At 38.9% G+C, this 27,082-nt stretch overlaps 1 pseudogene; it reads left to right on the plus strand.

The window, feature by feature from the left end:
• The first annotated feature begins 8,979 nt into the window (after window positions 1-8,979).
• Window positions 8,980-10,183, plus strand: LOC114035923 (annotated as a pseudogene).
• The last annotated feature ends 16,899 nt before the right edge of the window (window positions 10,184-27,082 follow it).

A 27,082-nucleotide genomic window follows, 5' to 3' on the forward strand; every position in this document is an offset into this window, starting at 1 on the left:
TGCCATAATTTGCATGGATGCACCCCAAAGAACTATCCTGAGATTTCTCCTTTTTTGTTGTTGTTGTTAGTATTTACTGGTACTTTAAAGTTTGCCATATACTTTACAAATCAAGCACTCAACTTTTATTAAGTGCCTACTACATACCAAGCACTGTGCTAAGTGCTCAGGGCACAAAAATAAACAAAAGATAATCCTTGTCCTCAAGAGATTTACAATCTAATGGAGGAGACAACCTGCAAACAAATATCATATTTAACCTTAGGAGGTAAGTCATATTGTTATAACCATTTTACAAATGAGGGAAGTGAGGCACAAAGAGGTTAAATGACTTATTCAGGATCACACAGCTACTAAGAGTCTGAGGCCAAACCCAGGCTTTCCTGAGGATTTTTTTTTTCACACTGTATCTACTCTATCCATTTAGCTAACTCTTTCTATATTTTTCTATATATACTTTCTTCATAACCTTATTAGCTTCCATGGGTTCAAGTATCCTCTTTATAAAAATACACTCATATACATATGCACACATACATACATATATAAATCTATATCTATATATGTGTATGCATATAAACATATATAGAAATCTCTATATGTGTGTATATATACATACACATATATGTATACATATATCCATATACATGTGTATATGTATATGTACGTATGTTGTATATGTGTGTGTATCTCTCTAATCTCTCTCCAGAACTATTGATCTTCACTTACTAGACACTTCCAACTATAATCCCATGGTCCTCTCAAATTCCACATGTCCAAAATAAAACTCATTACCCTACCTTCTAAATCGACCTTCCTCTAGTTGATCACTTAAACATTTTTTAAGTTCTCACTATATACCAGCCACTGTGCTAAGAGCTAGGGAACTAGTCCTAAGCTCTCAAGAAAACCACCTTCTTGTGGGGGAGTCAAAGGATTAACAACTAGCTGTGTTCTAGATATATGCAGACTAGAGGGGAGGTAACATCTGAGATAATATCAGCAGTTGCAAGGACCAGAAAAGGCCTCTTACACCAGGTGGAATACGAATTGAAAAGGTGGAAGTAAAGGGAGTGAGGGGGAGTATTCCAGGTGTGAGAGTCAGCCAATGAAAAAGCATGGAGGTGGGAGTTAGAGAAGCATGTGCATGGGAGAGCAAATTGGCCGATGTGATTCAATCATAGAGTGCCTGAAATGGAGGAAAGTATTTTTTAAAAAATGGAAAGGTAAGAAGGGGCCCAAGTTGTAAAGAACTTTAAATGCCAGAGAATTTTGTTTGATTCTGGAGGAAATAGAGAATCACTGGTTATTGAGTAATGGGAAGATTTATACTATTGGAAAATTATTTTGATAGGAAGTGATTTTCTGAAGGAAGGACAGATTGAAGTCAGGAGAGGCTTAAGGATGGGAGACCAATTAAATTATTGAAATACAGTCAAAGGGGGATGTCATGAGCTCATGTTAAAGGCATCCTATCTTCCATTCACTTAGATTCACAACATTGGTCCATCATTTACTTTTCTCTTTCCCTCATTATCCTGGATTTAATCAATTGTCTAGTCATGTCTAGTCTAACCACACAATATTGCTCTTAGCTATCCCTTTCTCTCCATTTACGTGGCCCCTACACTAATTCTTGCCTTCATCATTTCTTCCCTAGAGTATGACGATATCTCTCTGTTCTTTACACTTGTACTCCCTTTCTCAAAAATCTACAGTGACTCCCTATTGCCTTTAGGATAAAATATAAATTCTCAGCCTGACATTTAAATCTTTTCATAATCTAGTTCCCAGCTAACTTTCCAACCTTATTCTGTGTTGCTCCACTTTATACTCTCTATATTCCAAGCTACATGGGTGAATAAGCTGTTCCCTGAAATCAGCAATCCATTTCCTGCCACCTTTGCTTTGCCCAAGTAGTTCTCCCATTCCTGGAACACACTTCCCTTTTACCTTTAACTCTTAGAATCCCTAGATCAAGCAGCACCTTCTAGCAGGGTTAAAATTAGCATAGAACAAACAGGGCTCTGGCTAATGGAACTGACATCTGGGGAGGTGATGCATTTCCTCACCAATAGGACCTATTTGCATTTTTATCCCTGTACTTCTGTCCTAGTCCTCCAAAGGATCCATTTATCAGACTCCCTGAGATATGTCTCTCCACCTCTCCTCCAATATGATTTAATTTATTGGGGGCTGTCACTGTGCCCATCAGCCTACCCTGTGTTCACTCATTGTACTCCATGACTTTCCCTTCCCCCCAACCTCTCCAACTCAATTGAATTTGCCCCAGGTATAGTTTCTGCTAGTTATAGCTACTAGAAGTCTTTCTTGATTCCCCCTTCTACCACTAAGGTCTGTGGAAAGATTTGAGGAGTCTGTGAACCTGAATGGGAAAAAAATGTATCTTTATTTTAATATAATTTATTTCCTTTATAATCCTACATATTTTACTTTGTACATTTAAAAACATTACTTTGAAAAAGGTTCATAGGATTCATCAGGTCACCGAAGGGGTCCATGAACCCCACATGAATAAGAAACTCTGTTATAGTAGAATGTCAGTCTTTGAGGGAGTTGTTTGATTTTGGGGAGTCCATGTAATCAGGGCCTGGAAGAATGTCTGACATATATTAAGTACTTAATAAATATTAAATTCAATTTAATTGCTGAAGAGAATCATAACACTTAGAGCTGGAAGGAACCTTAGAAATTATCTTGTCGTCCTCCTCCTTGTATGGATGAGAAAATTAGGGATAAGGGAGGGGGGAGGTGAGATATTAAAGGATCAGAGACTCACCGATGCAGAGATAGAACCTCAGAAGCCATCTAGCTCAATCGTTTTATTTTACCCAGGAAACTGAGGCTCAGAGATTTTAGGTAACCTGCCTACAGTGACACAGGCAGTAAACAGAACCAGGACATCATTGCATATCCTCTGACTCCAGAGTCAGTGTTCTTTACACTATACCATGTGGCCTCCCAATTTACCTCAAGTCTGACAGGTAGTAAGCAGCAGATGGAATGGGTTTTCTGGGAAAATGGTTGGCACCAATAGCATTTTGACTTGAAAATGTGAACAAGTGTAATTCCATATTAAAAGAAAAAGGTATCCTGCTGAGTTCAGAGAGAACTTGGTTAAGAAAGCTCAATGGCAAGGTAATTGACTGAGTAAATGAAAATTTGCATTTTAGTCCCAACAATGAATCTGTTAATTGGTACTTACCACTGTTCTTTTAAGAAAGTGTGTATGACATCCCATATGCACACACATTTACAAGAAGCTCAAATCACTATTGAACAGTCTTCTATTTTTGAGCAGTTGGAGTTACCTGGAGGGGGAGGAAAAGAAGCTGCAGAAGGGAAAAGTATTGCTTCAACACAGCACACAAGATAAGACTTTTTTTCAATTAGTGAAGGGGTAAAGACTCACAGAGGACCAAAAAGTATATTTTTAATAAATGGACATTTAATTCATCACTTGCCATAACCAAAGAAATCCTTATCAACTGGCCAAACAACTGCTGATGACTAGAATAAGCTTAAGGAAGGATATAGATGAAAGTCACATGAATGGGCCATCGATATTATTAGGGAGAAAAAAACCATCAATGAGATCACAGAACCATTGGAGCATTTGGCACACATCTATAAAAATTCTCTTTCAGTTTCAATGGAAGTAAACGGCTCCCTAAGTTTCTCCATTCCAAAATAATTGCAAAGTTTTATCTCATGTTTCAAAATGACAGCATTTTCCTCAATGAGTAATAAGAGTAGAAAGGAATGGGATGTGCCTCACTTGGGGAAAATTAGCTGTCTGTGGTTAAATAAAGTTTGTGTATTCTTGGAAATCATGCAAAAGACTTACAAAATATTAGTGAGGACACAATGCCCTCTGTTAAAAAAGGAGGTGAGACTAATGGATCTGTAAGGTCCCAGGGAATGCTAAAATCCCAAGATTATATGATCCCACTGATCTGCAATGACATTCTCTAAAAATTAATATCACCTCAATTTTTTTAAAGAAAAAATTCTGACTGGGTGAAAAATCTTTTGAATATCCTGATAAAATCCTGACTTTGCTGCTTCCTTTTCTGACAGAAATGATAGAACATATCCAAGTGGTTCATTAGTGAGTGCTGAATACAATTTATGTAAAATAATGTTCAAATAACAGACAAATGGCAAAACCACTGAGAGTTGTCACTATGTAAACTGTACTTGAAAGGGAGAACAAAAACCTGTCTTCTGATAGGCAGAAACCAAATAGATATGATGTCCTGTCGATCTTGAGAATCAATATTTATAACTCAGTTTGTCCAAATTAATATGAAAATATCAACTAACTCCCCCACACAATGAAAACATCTGTACATTCGGTAAACACACATGTAAACACAATCTCAATAAATTCTCTGAGACTGACCTGTAGAACCTTTCCAAAAATGTAATGATAACTTGGATAGATTATTATGATGGATAATATTGTGGACAATAATTGTAAATGCATATAGGATTTTATACTTTACAAAGAAATACATACATAAACACACAGGACCATAGATCTAGAATTAGAAGAAATTAGAATCAAAAGAAATTAGAATTAGAGGCCATCAAGTTCAATCCTCTCATTTGGAAGATGAGAAAACTGAGGCCCAGGAAGATTGCTGGAAGTCAGACTAACAGAGGCATGATTTGAATTTAGCTTTTCTGATTGCAGAGGCAACGCACTTTCCACTAGAACCACAATGCCTCCTATGAAGGCAGACCTTCATGATAACATTATGACCCAAATAGAGAAAGTGTTAACTTCAAGTAACCACACATGAACAAAGGGAATCTCAGAGGTTAGTTAAGCGATTGACTCAAAATTACACCATTGGTGAGTGGCATCACTAGGCTCTACAGTCTATTGGACAATCTGTAGATTTAGTCCCAATTAGTCATCCAATTCAATTCAATAATCAACTAATCAGTCAAAAAGTATTTATTAGGTACTTACTGTGTACCAAACAATATGAGAGAGAGAGAAAGAGAGAGAGAGAGAGAGAGAGAGAGAGAGAGAGAGAGAGAGAGAGAAAGATGGTAAGTAACGAGAGGGAAATACCTAGGAGTTAAAGAGGACCAGGAAAAGACACAGCACAAGGGGAGATTTGTCCTGACTTGAAGGGAAGTAGGGAAGCAAGTAGGAAGAGGTGAGGAGGGAACGCATTCCAGGAATAGAGGACAGTCAAAGTAAAGACAAAGAGGTGAGAATTGGAGTATCATGTTACTAGGTCAACAAATTAACATTGTAGCTGGATTATGGAATGTATGGAGGGGAGCAAAGCATAAGAATACAAGAAAGGTTGCAAGGGGTCAGATAATGAAGATCTTTAAAGGCCAAACACAGATCTTTGTATCTGATTGTGGAGGTAACAGGGAGCCACTAATTACTATGTGTCTGGCACTCTACCACACGCAATCTTTATCTCCAAGACACCAACATCTGCTTGAGAGATAGACATGGACCCATAAAAACAAATGCAAAGTATATACAAAGCAGATACAATGTAATTTCAGAGATAGAGTAGATAACAATAACAACCAGGGAAATAAGAAAAGATCTTAAACAGAGATGGTTCTTGAGCCACCCTCTTTACCTTAGCTGGGAATCACAGGTTTCTATTAATCTCATCCAGTTCCACCCAACAATTGAGCTTCAGTCTATGTGTAAAACACTATGCTGGGCACAATACCATTTTCCTTCCTTCCTTCTGCCTCCTTCTCTTCCCTTCCTTCCTCCCTCCCTTTCTTTCTTCCTTCCTCTACACCCTTCTTCCTTCCTTTCTTCCTCCTTTCCTTCCTCTTTCCTCCCTCCCTTCCTTCTTTCCTTCCTTTGCTTCCTTCTCTCCTTTTTTTCTTTCATTTTCCTCTTTTCCCATTTTCTTTCTTTCTTTTACCTATCCACCCCTTCTCTCTTTGACCTTCCCTTTTTTTCTTCCTTTTTCTTTTAAAAATAATGTCTTTCTCTGTCTCCCGACCTTGTTTTGCTATAAAGACAATCAGATTGTCCCATTTAGCCACATTTTACAGATGAGTTTCTTCCCCTATTCAACAATTCAGTTACTTGATCACTCCTTCCACAGCAACATAATGCTCATGGCAACTAACTCCAATAGTCATCTGTTGTTGTCTTATTCTTTTGCTTCAGCATTACACATTATGCTGTGGTCCACAATAGTGGAAGTGATAACTTTCTTAGGTCATGGCTGAATTAAGAAAACATTTTTTTAAACTCTGATACACAGTTTGCCCCCACGTACTCTGCTGCCTATAGCATCTACAGGGATTTGGCATATGGAGAAATTGTCTCCTCACCACCACTCTCCACCCCCCTCCTGCCCAAGATCTCAATAAAGAGCAATAAAAAACCTAGAAGGGTAGAATTGTCTTGAGTTACTGCATAAGGGTAAGGAACATTTTTAAGCCATGTTTTCAGGAATGTTTTGTGCATATGTGTTATTTTCCCCCCACAAATACCAAATGTAAAAGTAATTATCTCTTGGTGTGCACTAATTGAATGTAAAATTTCATTAGAAAAAAAGATTGGTTATTTTTTCACTTAGTGAGAAGATAAGAACATAGTCTTGAAACGCTGGTTGGTGGTCTAATAGATAGCATGCAGGGGACCCACGTTTCAGGCTGAGCACGGTGCCTTCTTTGGCAGTCATGTGAGCTATTCTGCCACGGGACGACTGACTAGCTGCTCTGATGGAATGGACCAAAACAGTTAAAACAATTGCATATAGATACATATTTAAAGTGAGAGGGGACAGAAGAATGCCATATGCAGTGTCTGGACTAGTATTCCAGATGACCCAGATAAACTCTTCAATCAGTCAGTCAATCAACAAGTATTTATCAAGCACCTGCTATGTGTCAGGCACTGTTCTAAACACAGAAGAGACAAAATCAAGAATGAATTAGCCCCTGTCCTCAAGAAGCTTATGTTCTAATGGGGGAAACAACATGTGCCTATATAGAAATATAAAAGACATGACTGCTCTTCTAGGGAGCTGAGAACTTTTCATCTCCAGCAAGAATACCAATCGTAGGAAAGCATTAGCACAGTAGTTTAAACATAGTAGATGATTAATAAATGTTGCATTGAATTGAACTGAACTAAATTGAATGAGATTGTATTTATTGGAAGCTTGTATGGTTAGGTCAAATATCCACACAAGGAAAGTATTATATGCTATTTTAAAATATTCTGATTTGTGTCTACATCTTGAATGCACATTCATTCTGAAACAGAATTAAAATGTACTTTGATTAGCCTTCCATATAAACACTACTGGTAGACAGGCACAACAAAGAAAGATAGGTACAAATCAGTGAATTTACATTCTTAATGGCATATCCTTCCTGTAATTTTTTTTAAAAAATTATATTGAAACTTTTCCAAAAAGTTCAGGGTTCTGGGCTACTTCCAATGGGGTCTAAGAGAAGGTAGTGGATCAGAGTTGAGTTGGTGATCTGACTTGCCTGGCATATTCTGCCTCCTATCTCTCCCTCAGCATGCTTTGCTGTTTTCAGCTGGGCTAGCTTGCCTGCCTGTAGGTGATCAGTATAAGCAGAAGGAGTTTCCACACTGGGAATTCCCTACACTAATGAAATCACAGATCCAGACTCCAATGGTATCAACAGCAGTACTAGAATAAGCAACTTGTAACTCTGAAAGCAGATATTAGTACTTCTCTATCGTCCCACACTTTGATGATTTTTTTTTCTTTTTCCTGCTTACATACTTTCTCCTTTTAGCTTTCTCTTTTATCATTTTTTTTCACTCTTCCTTACACACTCCTTATTTGTACCACCTGCTTAGAGTCATGGAATCATAGAGGATTTTTGTTTTGTTCTTTCATCTGGGGAAGGGGTTGGGGCGGGGTTCAGAGTTTATCTAATCTAACCCTTAACCAAAGCATTTAAGTTACATTAAGAGCTAGAAGAGTTGATTAAGGCTGAAGATGCTACACTCTTAGCAACCTACTGAAGGATATTCTGCCCTCATGGATAAACAAAGCTAGGTGCCATGCTGGTATAGAAGAAAGTCCAAGGCTCCTCACAATCTATGAATTTAGTTGGAAGAAGTAAACGAACAAGGAGAGAGGGTAGAGATTAGCAATCTGAAGTTGTAACTGAGACTGAGCAAAACAGATTTGGGGGCACTTCAGTACTTTCAAAGATTCTTGATATAAATTCAAACAGAAAATTCAGAATGATGGTGATATCAAAATCTAAGGGTCTGTCAGTACAAATGCTTTGTTAAGTCATTTTTCAGTCATGTCCTACTTTCTGTGACCTTATTTGGGGTTTTCTTGGCAGAGATCCTAGAGTGGTTTGCCTTTTCCTTCTCCAGCTCATTTTATAGATGAAGAACTGAAGCAACTGGGGTTAAGTGACTTGCCCAGGTGTCACACAGTTAGTAAGTGTCTGAGGCCAGATTTGAACTCATGTAGATGAGTCTTCCCAATTCCACCCAGCAACTTCACCATGACTTATTTTATGTAAAATATCAGGAAAGGGAGACCTGACAAAGGAAATCAGGACTGCCTCCAATACATCCAAGGAATAAATGAGTCAGCACTTTTCATTCTTGCCACACTCCAGTTGGAGAAGAACTTGTGTATTTAGAGCATTTTTTTAATGTCTGAAAGTACTCAAAGGTCACATAAACTTCACGTGTCCAGAACTGACTTATCTTCCACTGAGGATATACAACTACATGGAATAAGGCATGTGTTAACAGTACCCAAAACACTACCAAGGAAAGATGGTAAAGAAAATGATATTTCATTGAAAATAACAATGGTACTTTTTTCTCCTTTCCATTTCTTTTCCATCCTGTTTTGCCACTTTCCCCCCTTCCCCTCCTCAACTCTCCTTTCTGCCTTTCTTCTCTGACCAGGAAAGGGAAGAAATCCAGAGTTCATCATGGCTAAAGGTGACCCCAAGAAACCAAAGGACAAGATTTCTGTGCATGCTTTCCTTTTGTAAATTTACTGGGAAGACCATAAAAACAAAAATCCAGAGATTCCTGTTAATTATGCCAAGTTTGCTGAAAAGTGCTCTGAGAGGTGGAAAATTATGTCAGAGAAAGAGAAATTCAAGTGTGATAAGATGGAAAAGCTGATAAGGTACTATATATATATATATATATATATATATATGGTACTATATAAAAGACTCTGAACCAGCAAAAGGCAACAAAAAGAAGAAGGATGTCAACACACCCCACCATCTGGTTTCTTCCTTTTCTGTTCAGAATTTCATTCCAAGATCAAATCTACAAACCCTGGCATATCCACTGGGGATGTGGCAAAGAAGCTTGGCAAAATGTGGAAAAATCTGAATGACAATGAGACGCAACCTTATAATAATAAGGCAGCCAAACTGAAGGAAAAATACAAGACGGATGTCACAGATTATAAATCAAAAGGGAAGTTTGATGGAGCAAAGGGGACAGCTAAAGCTGCTTAGGCAAAAGTAGAGAATCATACCTCTTGCCATCAAGAAGCAGTTTTAGAAGCCAAGACCTTTGCCCCTTACCTCAAAAGAATGTGGGTCCCATTTGTTTGAGGCAGGAATGATGAGGATGGGATCTGGACCCCAAAAGGAAAATCCCTGAACTTTCCCAAATGGCCAAATCTCTGGAGTTTGCCTGAGGCTATAATCCTATCAACTGGCCTTTCATTGTGGCTATGCCCAATCTCCCAGTTCTCTGTTACCCTTAACCTAGCCTAGCCCTCCATTGTTTTACCTCCCTATGGCCCCTGGCCACTTCCCACCCTTAATCCTAGCTAGGCTCCATTCTCCCTTTGTCACATGGTCTAGGTCCCTGGCATTCTATTACCTCACAGTTCCCTGCTGACTACTTGGCCACTCCTAGATCTCTCCCACAGTCTTTCTGTATATAAGGTCCTTCTTGTCTCCATTAAGGTGCTCAGATTCTTAAAATCTAGCCATAGCTCAGATTCTTATAATCTAGCCAATAGCTCACTAATGTTCAGATTCCTTAAGAGTCTGGCCAATGTGGTGGATGTTCTAATAAACCTTGTCTTTGGCTCAAAAAAAATAAAAAAAAGTAGAGAATGAAGATGAGAGGAAGGAGGAAGATAAAGAAGAAAATGACAAATGAAATTTGTAAAGTATTCTGTCTCCATGTGAATACCGTAAACTAGGGGAAACACTTTTAATGAAACACCTTTCCTTTGTGATGGTGTTGATTACTATCATTAGGACTGATTGCCTTGCAATCACATAGCTTCTCAAAAGTGCTTCTAGATAGACGTTGTAACTGGTTTACATGAAGTGACCATGGGTATCTCGGAGGATCCAGAAACTGTATCAAAGTTGTATATATTTCCAAACTTTTTTTTAAATGAAAAGGCATTTTAGTGTTCTTCATGCTCTGCACTTTTTTTGTTGGTGTGAAAAAAAGCATTTACAACTGTTTTCAGTCATTTTTTTTAATTTGTAAGGTGATATTTAACTGTATGGTTATTGGCTAGAAAATTCTGGATTATAAACTGTACATATCTATAGTTTGTAAAAACAACAAAAAAAACCACACACCCCTAGACAGATTCTTGGGATCCAGGTTTGAAGGGAGCATGAGGCCTGTCTGCCTTTCCTAGGGGGCTACAACCCAAAGCCTACACTGTAAGGGTAGATTGCAGATACACTGCAGTGGTTGTCCATTTAGCCTAAACATTGTCTTTCTGTATATATATATATATATATATATATATATATATATATATACACACATACATACATGCATACATGCCATTTTTAGGCAAGGGGAGGTGGGGTCAACTGGCATGAGAAAAGTGGTTTTCTTTTTAGTTGAAGTACAATAGTTTTAAATTGAAACTTTAGAATTCTGCCTAGTTTCGGTCAAACAAAAAGCCAAACAAAAAGGGCAGTGATGTAAGGAAGAAAACAAAAACAAAAAGTCTGTTATTAAACACAATTTAGAATGTTTTGGGGGTTTTTTGTAAGTTTAGAATGCTAATATGTCTTCTGAAGCAAAATAAATAGTATTACACTTTAAAAAAAAGAAAAGAAAATTACAATGGTACCTTTAGGTAGGTAAAATGTACTTATTTGGAAGATTTGCGTTATGCCTCTTGTGCATGGATGGCATGGTTTGTTTGGCTTTTTTAATTACTCTAAGTTTCAAATTTGATTTCACACCTCAGCCTGTGTCTATTAGATGCTAAATATCCCAGTATAAAGTAGGAAATTCAGTGATAGAATCATAGAATCCCAGATTTTGAAGAAACCTCAGACTCATCCGACCCAATCCTTACTCAAAGCATAAAACAATTATACAGATGTTTTCAAATGAATGTTTAACATCATACAATTGGAACACCTAGATGCTTGGCTGGGCCTTTCATTCCTTTTGCTATTACAGTCTAATGACATTGCCTTAAACAAATGTTCCAGACTACAGAGGTCACAACTTCAGAGGTTCACAGATTTAGAGCTAGAGGGGACCTTAGAGATGATTGAATCTAATCACTTCATTTTATAGTTGAAGAAATTGAGGTGCTGAGAGATGAAGTGCTTTTCCCAGGGTTACACAATTAATAAGTATCTGATGCTGGATTTGAATTCAGGTCCTCCAGACTCCAAGCCTAGTTCTTCATCCATCATGCTATGAATATTGCCTTGGACTTCACTGGACCTACATCATGTCTTAGCTTGTAAAAGAAGTATTTAACAGTGGATGTAGAAAAGCATTTGTCTTAAGGATCTTCTATTCTATTCATTAACTCTCTTCATGGATTAAGGGAGTTCTCTAAAGGAATGAAGTCACAGTTCCAGATCCTATCCCCCTATCTCCAACCTACTTTCCCCATGAAGCATATATGCACTTTAGCAAGGCTTTTCTGTGGACAATGCCTGAATGACTCTTTTAAATTCATTCCACTTATATGAGCTGGCCACTTCTAGACGTTCAGTCCATTCTCATTCACTAGGTCCTGCTAAGATGTTCAGCGCGATTGGTGACTTTCCCTAGGACTGTGTGTGTTATCAATGTTATTTCCTCTAGCCTCCATCATTCCAATGGGAATTCTCTTATTTGTGCCACTGACCAAGCTGAAAGTTTATGAGATCTGCTGAGATCACGTCCCAATGGGGCACACTTGCAAGTGTCAGTCAAGTTGATGAAAGAAAGAACAAATTCATTAATTAATTCACTCTGGAGCTGAGTTCTCACAGGCCAACCTTAAGCTCAGAGTGGATTTTTATGGTTGAGTTATAAATCCCTCACAACTAGGGTTTATTATAGACAAGCTGTCAGAGATTTAAATGCCACGGCATTATTGGGTGCTGCTGGGATATTGCAAAAGGGGTGTCAACTTGCTACCTCTTGGGCAAACTTAGATTTAAATTCTTGGCAGAGATGCCAAATGATTATGGTCTCAATTATCATAAAATGCACCATGGTACTTTTCGCCACAGATAGAAAGAGACTCCAGATCAATTGGTTGACCTTTGGGAACCACCATGAAGCTATTACTTTTAATCTATACAAAGATTTAAAGAGAGAAGGCAGCATGATGTGATAGAATGAGTTCTGGACCAGGAATTAGAAGATGGGGCTTGGTCTTCTTATTTCACCATTCGCTAGCTGTATGACCTTGGGCAATTCATCCAAACCTCTCCAGGTCTCAGTATTCTCACTTAGTTTCTTAGATTATTATGGCTGGAAGGGACCTGAGCAATTCTCTAGTACAGCCTCTTGGTTTTACAGATGAGCAAATGGAGGCCTGGGAAAGGTGAAGCATACCTGGCTAATTAGTGGAAGCTAGAATGGTGGCAGAGCTCCAATTTTGGAGTTGACTCCTTAGTCCAGCCCTCTTTTGACTGTACCATACTGTCTGTCTCTAAATGAAGGACTTTCAATACATCATCTAATAATTTTCATTTTAAAATGTTTTGGTTCTAAAATTTGTATGAAGGCAGACGATATATTCTACCCAGCCGTAGAAGGGAGAATTTCCCTCTCTAACTCATAGATACTAATAGAACAAACCAGACACCCCTGAAACTAAATTCCCTCCCATGGCTCTCAGTAAAACAGAATTGCAGCTAAGAGAGAATTTTGCAGGGCACCAAGACAACCTAAATGACACAATTGCCACTGGACCAAATTTAGCAACTTAACTGATCAAATTCTGTTTTAGGGAATGTATGGATAAAACTATATCTAGCAATTAGCCTAGGGCAAGTAGTATGAAAGGCTTACTCAAAACTGATTTTGAAGAAGAATGCAGTGAGGTAAAATAGAGAAGGTAGATATTAGACCTCAGGAAAAGATGAAAAGATTGCTAGGGGAGGGAGGAGAGTAGGACCAGGTGAAGGAGGAGCTCAATCCTGTTGTTTTCTGTTTTTTTTTTTCTAATTATTCTTGTTATGCAGGGGCTGAGATCAGTGCTGGTGGAATACAAGTGCTGGGAGCACTCAGCAAAGTTCCAATGGTGTGGCCCTAGTTAAAGCTTTGTATGTAGATTAGGTGATTGAAGAGGCATAGCTATGAGATATGGGATTATTTCACCTATATTAGAAAGAAGGGGACTTACACGCTCCCTAGTTGTATAAAGATACAACAAGAGCACCTGATGATAATCAAGTGTCCTCCCTGTTTTAGTGCTAGAATGAAGCTGTCTACATAAAGTGATTATATCCCTTCATAGGTGTGTATGGGGGGTTCAGGAGGACTAGCACCTTGGGTGTGTGCTGGCTGAGCCCTTTTCAGGGCTGCTCAACCACCTTTGGTGTCCACTTGATTCACCAATTCTCACCTGTGGCTCTAAGAAGCTATGGCATTCACAGTGGCTACACTCTGGTAAACTCACTTGGCAGATGGGCTAAACCAGGTTGAGGGTAACCGATAGTCCATAAGTCAATTGGTAAGTTATGTTCCAGTAACCCAGGTTCAAAATCTTAGAGATATACATCATTCTTCTTTCTTTCTCTTTCTCTTTCTCAGTCCCCTTCTCCCTTCATCCCCTATCACTTGGCAAGCCCTGTTAATTCTAACTCCATAGTATCTCTTGTCCTTGTCCCTTTTTCCCCATGGCTTCTATCCTCAATCAGACTCTCTTCACTTCTCACCTAGACTGATTCTTCTCTTTGCTTCTAGCCTCTAAATCTCTGCATCTCATCTGCCATGTAGCAGCTAAATCTATTCTAAAACACAAATATGATTATGCTATTCCCCTACTCAAAAATCTCCAGTAGCTTCCCATTGCCATCCACAATAAAATACAAAATCCTCAGCCAGACACTTAAAATCCTCTAAAATATGACTCCCATCTACCTTCCTATTTTTATGTCATACTACTGCCCCCTCCTTTTATATATTCCCCATTCCAGCACTTAGCACAATGCCCAGCACATAGTAGGTACAAAATAAATGCTTGTTCTCCTTTTCCTTAGAGTTGTTCCTCATGTATTTCGTTCTATCTCCTATCTCTGTAACTCGTCACAGCTTACATCGAGCTACTGGAAGGCATTTTCCTCATCCCCGCCTCTTAGGATCATAAGATAATAGATCTAGGGCAAGAAGTGGCCTTAAAAGTCATCTAGCCTGATTCTCCTCATTTTACAGGTGAGGAAATCGAGGCCCAGGGAGTTTGTCATTTTGCCCTCACACAGTGCAAGAAATGTGGCTCCAAAACCAATGCCCTTTACAGTATTGAATAGCACTCAAGCATCATTCAAAGTACTGCAAAGCTCCTACTTCCTGATCCCCTAGGAGGCCTTCCCTGATCCCCGGTTCCCAGTGCTTTCTCCCTCTCTTCCCCTTGAATTGCTTGACACAACGTTATACATGCTTCTGATGTGCCTGTGGAAATGTATCACTCTAGTAAAATATAAGCTCTCTAAGGGCAAGGACTATTTCATTTTTATAGTTCAATGCCCAATGTTTACTTTCACGTAGTAGGTCTTTAATAAATGGTAGATGAATTTAATTGATTTGTTTTTTCATACTTGATTTCATGCTTCATTTTTTTTCATAGTCAATGATAGCATCATCATAGGATGAACAGGTTTGCCTGTTTTATTGTTCCAACAGAACATCAGATCATCCCATCTTAGCTCTTGCCTTAGGATCCATGATATCAAAGACATCTCTCTCCTTGAAGAATCTCACCTCGCCCAAAGCAACAACAACAACCAAAAAAAAAACAAACAAACAAACAAACAAACCAAAACACAACAAATGCCCTGTCTTAAAATCCCTGGCTCTGGATTTATGTGAAAAGGTTTTAGGGACAACTGTTTTTAGATACTGGTTTGTCAGGTCAATAGGACAATATATTTCAGGGTGGTCCCAGGTGGACAAAGGGAGGAATCTGAAACACTCAATGGGCTGGTATTGTGGGGATTGTTCATTTGCTTGTGAGGATTCCTCATTATTATATACTGTTCTGTGTATAGCAGAATGACAACTGATGGGTAAGAACTAGCAGAAACCGTTGAGGATATCAAACCTAACTCCCTCACTTTATAGATCAGAAGTTATTATACAAGGTCACATAGCAAGTTAGTGGATGATCTGAAATAAGAATCTAGATTTTTTTAAAAAATATTTTATTTTAATTTATGGAATAAAACAAACATTTCTATAACATAGCATAATAAAAAAAATTCTATGTGAAACTGCAAATCTATTATGTTCAACTTGTTATTCATTTTAAATATATAATAAAATTATCATGTAAATTTATTTTAAAAAATAATTCCAATGATAATTCTACTACACAAGGTTCAATCATTCCTAACTTCTTTACATTCCTCTAAGCACTTGTAAGATTCGAGAGTAGAATTCTTAGACCAGCAGGGACTACATAGAGCAAGGATACATCAGGGAAAAGTGGTATAATGGATGGTATAATGGAAAGAACACTGAGGTAAGAGTCAGAAAACATGAGTCCAAATCCCAGTTCTGCTACTTACTATCTGTGTGACCTTGGGCTAACTATTTAATTTCTCTGGACCCCAGTTTCTTCCTCTGTCATATGAGAGGGTTAGATGAGTGAATGTCTTTGGTCCCTTCTAACTCACAAACCTGGTATGAACCCATGGAGGTAACCAAATTCACTAGCTCAGCTCTGATATTTATTGCATATGTGATGTTGGGCAGTTTCCGTAATCTCTCTGTGTGTTGTTTTTGTATCTGTAAAATGAGAAGGTTAGACTAAATGGCCCATATTTCATAGAAAGTAGCCCTTTCTGCGAAGAGTACAGGAGGAAAATTCTCCTTTAGACAATTGTCCTTATGAAAAGCAGTCCCCAGATCAGGAAAACAGCCAATTCCCAAACACTTTGCTGCATTTATTAGCAGAACATCACAGGCCTCTGTTGGTGACAGAATCAAGCCTGTCTCCTAAGGAGACAGTGAGATGAACCATAGGGATAAATGAAGTGACTAACAGAAAACAATTTTGGTATGAAAATAGTGGGATCCATTCATTCAGCATACAGAAGGATGTTTGTTTCTGTGTGCATGTGTGTACACATGTGCATAACGTACATGTGTGTGTGTGTACATGTGAGAGTGTGTGTGTGTGTGTGTGTGTGTGTATAATAAAGAGGTTATACCACTTCAGGTGGATAAGGAGATACTGAGAAGGTGATAAGCAGCAGATGCATTTGTCTACCATCCATTTTAAATGGGATCTCAGTATCATTGGTCTGGTGCCAATATCTACAAAGCTGCACAATCATTTACTAAAATGTAGAGGAATAAAGATTATTACCATAAGACAAGCGAAGAGAGTGAATCTGTGGATCCCAGCTAGACAGAGTGATGTTCAACCACCCCTTGGTGCCCATTCATACCTAAGTCAGTTGAACATTGCTTGGTGTCCCCATTATATTAACCCCAATCATTACAGGTTGTTTTCTCTGTAGTAATCCAGAACTACATTCCTATTCTCTACTTGTCTTCTGTACTTTTACATGCTTCTGCTGATGCTAACTGTGCCCTACACTACCTCTGGGCCCAATTCACTGCTCATCTGAAGCTCAAATCTTCCGTTGACTTAAAACTTCCATTAAGGCCTCAGATGAGTGGTGAATTAGGCTCTGTGTGCTTTGCCTAATAGGGAACTTTCACATTTGAGCTGACTGCTATAGTTACAGGCAATCTGCTGTGTGTTGACTCTCTAGGAGCTGTAAATGAGGGTAGTTTTACAGTATTTAGGTAAACACTGCTTCTTCCTTACATGGAACAGCTGCTCTCACTGAAACCACACCTACTGGTTTCTTCTCCCATTGCAAATGTGCAGGGACTCGATGGGACACTAGGGTACCATTTACACTCCCCCATTTCAGAGTATTTCTTTCCCTGGTGAGTAGTTGATTTTCTTTTTCTCCAAGAAAAGGGATGAGCCACAAGGAAAAATATTGTTGTGTGTTTCTCTCTCCCTCCTCCCACCCTCCCCTGGCCCAGCTACTGAACGTCTATGGTTTAGTTCCTTCCCGTTTTCTTTCAGAATTACTTTCAAAAACAATTATTCTTGTCCACAGAATTGTAAAATGTCAGTACTGGAAGGTACTTTAGAGGCCACCCAGTTTGATTCTTCCCCAAAGCAGAACACTCCCTATATCATACTTTGTTGTTGTTATTCAGTTGTTTCAGACTCTTCGTGACCCCGTTTGGGCTTTTCTTGGCAAAGATACTGGAGTGGTTCATCGTTTCTTTTGTGGCTCATTTTATGCATGAGGAAACTGAGGCAAACAGGGTTAAGTGATTTGCCCAGAGTCACACAGCTAGTAAGTGTCTGAGGCTGGATTTGAACTCAGGAAGATGAGTCTTCCTGACTCCAGGCCTGGTACTCTATCCACTGTGCCACCTAGCTGTCCTTACATCATATCTAACTAGTGGTTATTGAACTTTTTCTGCAAGGCCTCTGAGAAGGAACACTCCACATCCCAAGCAGCTCATTTCATTTTTGAGATATCCCTGATTGTCAGGATGCATTGCCATATATCAAGTTTAAATCTTCCTCTCCATAACTTCCATCCACTGCTCCTAGTTCTGTTCCCTGAGGGCACAATCCGTCCTGCCATTCATGTAGAACCTCTTCAAAAACTCACAGACAGCTCTCAGGACCCCCTAAGTCTTTTTCTCCAGAATCAGATTCCTGAGTCACTTCAGTAAGTACTGAGTATATGGCATGAACTCATCCCTCCACCACCTTGATTGTCTCCCTCTGCATGCTATCCAGATTATCAATGTCTCTCTAAACACACAGCACCCAGAACTGAGCAGAATACTCCACATGTTGTCTGAACCAAGAAGAATGAGAAAGGACTACCACATCTATGTTATGGACACTCTCCTCTACAATCATCTTAACCTTTTTTTGGTTTTCATATCAATTTTATACTCAGATTAACCTTGTGGGCTACTTAAGCTCCTAGACCTTTTTATTTTTAATTTTCTAGCCAAACCTCCTTCACCTTAGATTTGTGAAGATTTTTTTTAATTTGTAGGAATTTTTATATTTATCCCTTTTAAATGTCACTTTATTAGATTCAACTAGATTTCTGACCTGTCAATGTATTCGAGTATCCTGACTCCGTTGGCTAGATATCTCTTCCAGCTCTGTAAATTTGATAAGCGTGTTATCTACAACTTTATCCAAATCGCTGATAACCTCTGGGGCATTCCACTAGAAGCCTCCTTCCAAGTTACCTTTGAAGTATTAATTCTTACTTATTGTTTCCAGTCATTCAACTAAATCTGAACTCATCTAACTTTTTTATCATCTAGACCACATCTCACTGGGCTTGGAGTCAGGAAGATTCATCTTTGTGGGTTCATATCTGGCCTCAAATACTTACTAGCTGTGTGACCCTAGACAAGTCACTTAACCCTGTTTGCCTCAGCTTCCTCTTCAGTAAAATGAGTTGAAGAAGGAAATGGCAAGCCACTCCAGTATCTTTGCCGAGAAAACCCTAAATGGGGTCACAAAGAATCAAACATGTCAAATCACTAAAGGAAAAATTTTGACAAATGCTTTGCCAAACTCTGGGTAAACTATAGCTCTAGAATTCCCTCAAATGCACAATACTGGTCCTACCACCCCTGAAATCACTCCTCTCCCTATTACTAGTGAAGGTACCACCATCTTTCTAATCACCCAGGCTTGCAACCTCAGTGTCATTCTTTACTTCTTACTCTCACTCGCTCCATACATCCAATCAGCTGCCAAACTTTGCCTTTATACCTCCACTATACCTCTTGTATCCCTTATATCACTTAATTTCTTTGGCCCTCAGTTTCCTCATCTTTATTTTTTTATAACCAGTTGAACTAGACAATCTCAATGATCTTTTCCAGCTCGAAGATTCTATGCCTTTTCTCCTTGCCCCACTCTCTTTCCATTGCATAACAAAACTCTGACGATGCTACATTAGCAGAATAACATATCGACCCCTGAAGAGTTGAATACAGATCCATTGCCTTTCTGTCATCACACAGAATAATCTTTACCTCTCATTAAAAAAGGCCAATACCACATCATGTCCCAGTGATTATAAACAACCTCTTCTGACAGGTGAAGGATTCAGTACCAACTCACCTTAGAATTAAAGCTTTGTTTTTAAAGGAAATTGGAAGCGAGTTGAGAGTTAAATAAATAGATGCAAAGCAGTAATGACCTGTAAGTTATTTATTTAGTAATACATTGCTCAAGTATTTCATACTAGAATATCTTGGCATGCTGAAAGGTAGAACTTTAATGACCACTGAAGTTTATACACTGTATGCACTTCAAACCAGCTCTGGATCTAGCCCACATATTTGCCGCCAACCCATGGTTAGCCCAGGGAATAAAACACGAGTTTGTTTAAAAGGCAGCAGGCGTTAGCTTAATGTTGTCATTTCTGTCATTTTTGTCCTTTCTGCCTTCTTGGTACCCAAGAGGTCAGCATGAAAAAAGTACTATATGGTGTGAACATCACTGTGAAATAGCTAATTTGCCACAGTAGCAGGGGGCCTCCTTCCTTCAAACTCGCTCCCCCTTCTTGCTGCCTTTCTTTTTTTTTTTTAACATTTGACAGTGCTTCCTGTTCCTCCTACCTCCTGACCTAAAGCAAGGACCAGACAAGTGATTACTTACTCGTCAGTTATGTACCATCCCAGGAGAGGCTTGATGTCCCCTCCCCAATTTCTGAACCCTCCTAATGAAACATAAACCAAACCAAAACAAACCAAACTGCTGGATTTATGTTCTTTTTCATTTCCCTGTTTTTTTTTAATAATGTAGTTTAAACATACAGATAACAAGATATATTTGCATTTCATGCTCCATATAATTAATGCAAAATTTTAGCAATCATTCATTGGTTGGTATGATGATAGTACCCTAGATAATGAGAGCACCTCTTTCTGGAATGTCCTGCAACCTCTGTTTGCTGCAGGTGTTTTTCATTCCTAAATAATAATAATACCTATTATTACTGAATTATGTGGTCATGTGGACTCTGAGGTTTCTGATTCTATTATCGTGTGACATGTAATTCAGCAAACAGAGTGTAGCCATTGCTTATTTTTCCCTACATGTATTAATTTAAAAGTATCCCCTTTGTATCATCATCATTATTATCATCATCATCAAAACCATTTGGGAACAGGAAGAAATAGATAACTTCCTCATCATTTTGTATGTTTCTATAGTTATCTTGAAGATATTTTTAGTAAGGCCAGAGAATGAGTTTGCATCCCAATTAAACTATATCCATTTATATTACAAAAAAGAAGTCATTTTGTCCTCATGTCCCAATAGCCTGTCAAATATTAAATATTTTTAAAAATTAGGATATCAACTTGTCCCAAGATACCATTTCTATCTGAATTTCATATGAAGTAACAATAATGCATTGATATATATTTATGGTTTGCAAGGTGCTATATGTTTATGAGTGTGTCTATGCTGTTTATATATATATATGTATATGTACATATATAGAGAGAGAGATATATAGTGGATATATGTAAATATGATAGATAGATGGATGGATGGATATACACATATTTAACCTCATTTGATCTGAGCAACAATGAAAATACTTAGGGAGAAGGGAATCCCATAAAGAGAACCAGTATGTATGAGTGAGAGCAGAAGGGGATGAGGAGAAGAATATTTGCTTCTTGAATCCTTTGGAACGTAAGAGCTTGTTTTCCATGTGCACTCAGAACTCTGCCCAAACCCAAGGGCCTCGCCAGATCGCAGCCCTCTAGTGCTTGAGTTTTGTCACATCCAGAGTTTTCTTTCTTTTCCTTAAGCTTTCATGTGACCTCCTCACTGGTAATATTCCCCACGCTGAGGATCAGCTGAGTCCAGACAAAGAGACCTTTCTGCTCAGGCAGGAATGTGTTCCCAGTCCCCAGCATCAGGGCGCACTTATGGTGGCTTTCTTTGGAAATGCTTGACATTTCCTCACAATTTCTTAGATGTACTTGGTGGGCAAAGTACATCATCTTTGTTTGAATTTATCGCACATAGTAAGTCATTTTCTCCTAGTTTAATGTCATCCCCTCGGTAACCAGGAGGTCAGAGGCAACAATGCAAAAACAGCAAATTTGTCAATGGAATGTGCAAAGCTGGGTATAAATTTATCTTGTCCTAATCCCTTGGCCCCTTTTCATACCATGATTTTTCATATGCATATGAGAATTTTCAGGGTATTCGTTTCTCACACATCTCACTGCCCACAAACAGACCTGAAATAAACTGGCCTGTCAACCCCCATCAAAGCAATTTCTTTCTTTCATTCTTTCTTCCTTTTTTAGATGTCATACAGTAAACTTTGCTTTGCCATTCCAACTATTCTGTGCTTGGAAACACCTAGCAAATCTTGAATTCTTCTTTTCTTTTTTCTAATTTGTGAGGAGGCTAACTGCATTTTCTATGTAAAGAAAAATCAATCCATCAAAAGCAATCAACAAGATCTCTCCTTTCATAGGTGACCTTCCACAAATCATTTTGTCTTTCCTGGGAACTCAGCTAGGTAATTGAAGTGGAAATAATAATTAAAATAATAATCATCATCATCAAAACAATAGCTAGAATTTATATAGTATTTTCAGGTTTGTGGAATACTTTATTGTCTTATTTGATCCTTACAAAAGCCCCAAGAGGCAAAAGATATTACTAGCCCCACTTTACAGATAAAGAAACTGAGGCCAGAAGATGGTAAATGATTTGTCCAAGGTCACACAATTTAGTTCATTGTTTGAGGAAAACTTTGATACTCAAGTCTTCCCCATGCCAAGTTCAGTTCTCTATATACTAAATACCAGGTGAACAGCTCAGCCAATCCTAAATTGCCTTTAGGTTCATTTAATATGCTCCATTTTCTTGGTTTTCAGGGTTTAATGTAGTTCTTACCAAGTCAGAATTTTGTTGTGGAAAATTAGATCTTCTGTTCTCTCCTCTTTCAACCTAAGACGTAGGTTTGATGAACTGCTTTGATCTTGCTGCTAATTTTCTGTGGTGCTATCAATAGACTTTATTACTTTGACCAAAAAGACTTGTTCAGATGGACAGCCACCCACACAGAGTGAGAGTGATTCTAACCCACACTTCATTCACCACTCAAGTACGTATTCTTCCAGTACCATATTTAAAAGTCAGAAAACCTGTGCTTTGTTGTTAACCAATTGTGTGGTCCTCATTTACAAAAAGAGGATAATATTTCTAGCCTTTCACATCATGGATCCTCAAATAAGATAATGTGTGTGGTATTCCTCATAAGCTAAAGAGCCTTCTCTTTCATTCACTTGCACCCCTTTTCCCTTGAAACCATCAAGATGTTTGGAGCTATCTTTCTGTTCCAAATAGTTTAACTTTAAGTGGGCTTAGACTTGTAGGGGGAAAGTCCTGGAAGAAGAAGGTAAAGCAAGGCCATTTCTGCAGAGTAAGAACCAGGAATCAGGGAAGGGAAAACAGCAAAAAGTCTCTTCCTGAGAATGAGCCCTCAGCCCAGTGCCTAATTCTGGTAGGGTAAGGGTTTTCTTTGGGGGTGTGGGGACCAAGGGGAGATTAGGCTATATCTGATAGTATATTTACCACCTTCTCTTTACACTGGGTAAAGAAACCTATAATCAACCAGTCTTTTGCTAAGTTTTAAAGCAGTCATCTACCTTGCCCTTATACACAATTTGTATTCTGGTGCTACTATTATTTAAGCCATGAGGTAAATTAAGGAGGCTTCATTAGTGGAAGAAAAAGGTCATGCTCTTTAAAGAGAAGCTTAGACATAGCTCTCATCCTGAAGGTTAAAAAAATGAATTTATGTCATTAGGGGTAAGCACTTTATTTCCCCAAGAAAAGTTACTTCTGTCTGGCTCCTCATAGAATATAGCCTAAATGAGAGTGATGGGGATGTAGCAAGTCTACTAGGCCCAAAGTTAAGAGTCAAGTATCCACTTGGTGATGTCCCTTGGACACACTGAAAAGAACTTTGATAAATATATCATTATGCTGCAGCCAACATCTTTACAATGCCAGGCAACCGAGCTCCCATGCAAAGTGAGAATTGCCTCAGGAAACAGTGGCCCACACAGCATGAGAAAAACCAGCCTTTGACTGGGCTGACATTTGCTTTAGTCTGAGTTCATGCTCAACAAGCCCCAGCTTGGAACTGAAGCTTAGCTATTATGAAGCTCTCCCTAGGGCAGGTCAGAATGGCAGAATAGCTGACTGGTGGTCAAGTGTTTACATACGGTAGCCAAGTGAAAGAAGGGTGGGAAGGACAGTACCCATCCACTTGAGTACTTGTCAGGTTCTCACACTTACAGATAAAATTCCACATCCACAGTCTGGTCTATGTATTTTCCTTGGTGTGAGGCCTATCTGCTGTTGGGATTTTTGCCAGCAAAGTTACTCATGAGTGTCTAGTTCTACAGCTCAGTGGCTCATCATGAACTCAATCAAGGTCTTAAATCTGCTCCTGTTACCCAGCAATTGATTTTCCAGTAAAGTCTGTGCCTGTGGAATTCCATGCACACCACAGAGATAGGAGACAATTTTATGTCGGGGGGAGAGCCAGTATGAGCTACAGCCTCCTAGTCTTTGGGCCAAGGAAAGTATGTCTGTGCAATGGCAGATTTACCATTCCACGACAATGTGTGATGGGCTACTCAGGTCTTTGCCAAAGCAGTAAGATAGAGTCCTTGGATAAGATGCTCCTCTTGCCCAGTTCATGAGAGGTCTTCAATTGGAAGGAAGGTGAAATATCAAGCCAAAGTCATTTTAGCTCCATTCTAATTTGTAATTTAGGAGGATATCAGTAGCCTAATTCATTTCAATATTTGCATGAGGTCCATGAAACAAGTTGGGCAAATCTGTGAGAATAAAACAAAACAAAACAAAACAAACAAAAAAAACTATACAGATGCATTCAAAGGATCATAGGCTTAGAGCTTGGAGGTCCTGGAGACCAGTTCCCTCAGGTCTAGAAAGGTGAAGCAACTTTTCTAAGGTCATATAGGTACAAGTAGCAGAACGGAGATTTGAATCTGGGTCCTTTGTTTCATCTATCACTCTTTCCACTGTATCATGCTGGGATTAGGGGTGGTGAAGGAGTGGAGGAATGGGAGAAAGAAGAGGTTACATACACTGTTTGTAAAAAAATTTGGGATAGAGTTTGGATCCATGGTTTCATTGGTATAGAGAAAGAATTTCCGCTACTAATGAAGGTCAGCACCTTCTCTGCAATTTATAGTGTGTTCCAGAGCACTGAAAAGTTGAGTGACTTATTCAGGGTCAGTCACATAGTCAGCATATATGTCAAGGGTAGGACTTGAGAGAATCAGGAGTAGCACCAGAGAGAATCAGTAATATATGAGATTATAGGAAAACTGCTTTGGAAGAAGACAAGCAGGAGTAACATGCATGTTGGCACCGAGGCAATGGATTGTAATAGAGAGAGTATAACACCTAAACTCAAGCAACATGCACTTAAATCCTAGTTCCATCAGTTCTTTTCCAGGCTCATACATGACCCTCTTTCATATCCTCTACAATCCAACCAAATTAACTTTTTTGATCTTCCTCACACATGAAATTCCATGTCTCACCTCCATGTCTTTCCATAAGCCTACAGAAAGCCTTCATGTCTGGAATCCACTTTTTTCTCACCTCCAATTCTTAGAATGTCTAGTTTTCTTCAAAGATAAACTCAAACATCATGTCATATGAAAGGTTGTTATTGATTTCTGCCCCTTCCACCCAGTTCCTTATTCTTTCCCTCTGAAATTACCTCATATTTATTTTGTCTATAATGTATATGTAAACTGGTTATTTCCCTGGCAAGAAGGTAAGCTCCTTGAAGGCAAGGTCTGCATCCTTTTTGCCTTTGTTTCCTCAGCACCTAGCACAGTGGCCAACACATAGTAGATAGTTAATCAGTGCTCATTTCATTCATGTGTTCATCAATAAATGTTGTTGACTGATTGATTAATTGGTTGGTTGGTCTTGGGCAAGCCAATGAGGCTGTCTGAGTTTGTTTCCTCTTCACCTATTGTTCTGAGGAAAGAACTTTGCAAATATTAAAACATTATAGAAATAAAAGTCATTGTTATTAAGGTGTTTGCATCACCTCCCCAATACTGCTCTTTTACCTACCTAGACCAGGTCAAATGGCAACCATCATAATAAACACATAGTTTCAGGGACAGTGACCCTGTGTGCCTTTGATTATGGCCAGAGAAACACATCAAAGGAATAAAAAAAAAAGGCAAAGGCAAGAAAGAAAGAGGACCTCTCTGCTGGCTGAGGAGTCAGACAGGGTGCAGATGACATCTGAAGACCATATCAAGGCATCCAGATGGGGCAGTACAGGCAGAAGGATTCTTGTAGCTGTTCCCTTTTTTTTAATAGCCACAAATTAAGAGGGACCTCACCTAAACTTGAAAAAGTAGAGCATCTGAAAATGTAGTCTGTGATCTTCAATAACTGAATTTGTACCAGATATGCCCGAGCCCTTCACAGGCAACTTTTCTTGGTGGGAAAAATGAGGTCAGGCTTATTTTTGCTTCAAAAAATACAAATGCCACAATACTTCCTTTGTAGTTCCTGTGAAGTGTACATTCCAGGTGATTACAAAGCACTGTTTGGGATTTGCTTAGAAAGCTGCAAAAACCTGTGCTTGATTCAGACAGGTAGAGGGCATTGTCAGACTAACTCATTTGGGATTGAAATTTTTCCACTGTTACTTTCACTGAGACTGGAGCAGCAGGGAAATACCCAAAGATTGTGGCCTCCCATCTTCAGCTGGCAGGGGGAAATGCCCACAGTTGTTCCCAGCGTGACTCCTCTGGGGGGGGTTCCATTCTGGATTTTTCAATAGTTGGAACACATTGCAAATTCTAAGGTTAGGAAAGAGAGCTTCAGAGTATATACATGAGAGGGCTAGCTAAGCACAATTCCTGGGAGCCCAGGGGACATTAGCTAACTGAGTCTCTGTGCTAAGGCATCTTCTGAAGGTGCTGCTCACCAAAAAAAATATATCCACAGGGATGGTGTTACATGCCATGTTTTCTTTCTTTTTTAAAGTTAATTTTCTTTCTTTCTTTTTTTAATTCTGAATTACCAAATAAGTTGAATATTTCCATATGCAAAGCAGAAAAGAAAGAATTTCACAGGCATCTAAGAATTCTCACCTCATACAGCTGGCTTTTCCCTTCAAGGATACAAGGTCAACAAGTTGTATTCAAAGATGTCCTGCTTGCCCATGTTTCCTACTGATCTTCTTTCTGTTCTCTTCTTTTATGCTCTGTTTTCAAAGCGCAGGCTGCTGCAAATAAGGAAGCCTATTTTTAATCACTACAAGTGAAAGTGGGCTTTTCCCTTTAGCAAAGACTTCTATGATGTGGCTGCAGGATGGGAGAATCAATAAAGCTTCCCTAGGACAGAACCAGATCTCTCTCCAGCTCTCCTAGAAAGATCCTCTCTCTCTCTCTCTCTCTCTCTCTCTCTCTCTCTCTCTCTCTCTC

This window comes from Vombatus ursinus, unplaced genomic scaffold, assembly GCF_900497805.2.
Source record: "Vombatus ursinus unplaced genomic scaffold, bare-nosed wombat genome assembly UNPS02009573.1, whole genome shotgun sequence".
NCBI classification, from domain to species: domain Eukaryota; kingdom Metazoa; phylum Chordata; class Mammalia; order Diprotodontia; family Vombatidae; genus Vombatus; species Vombatus ursinus.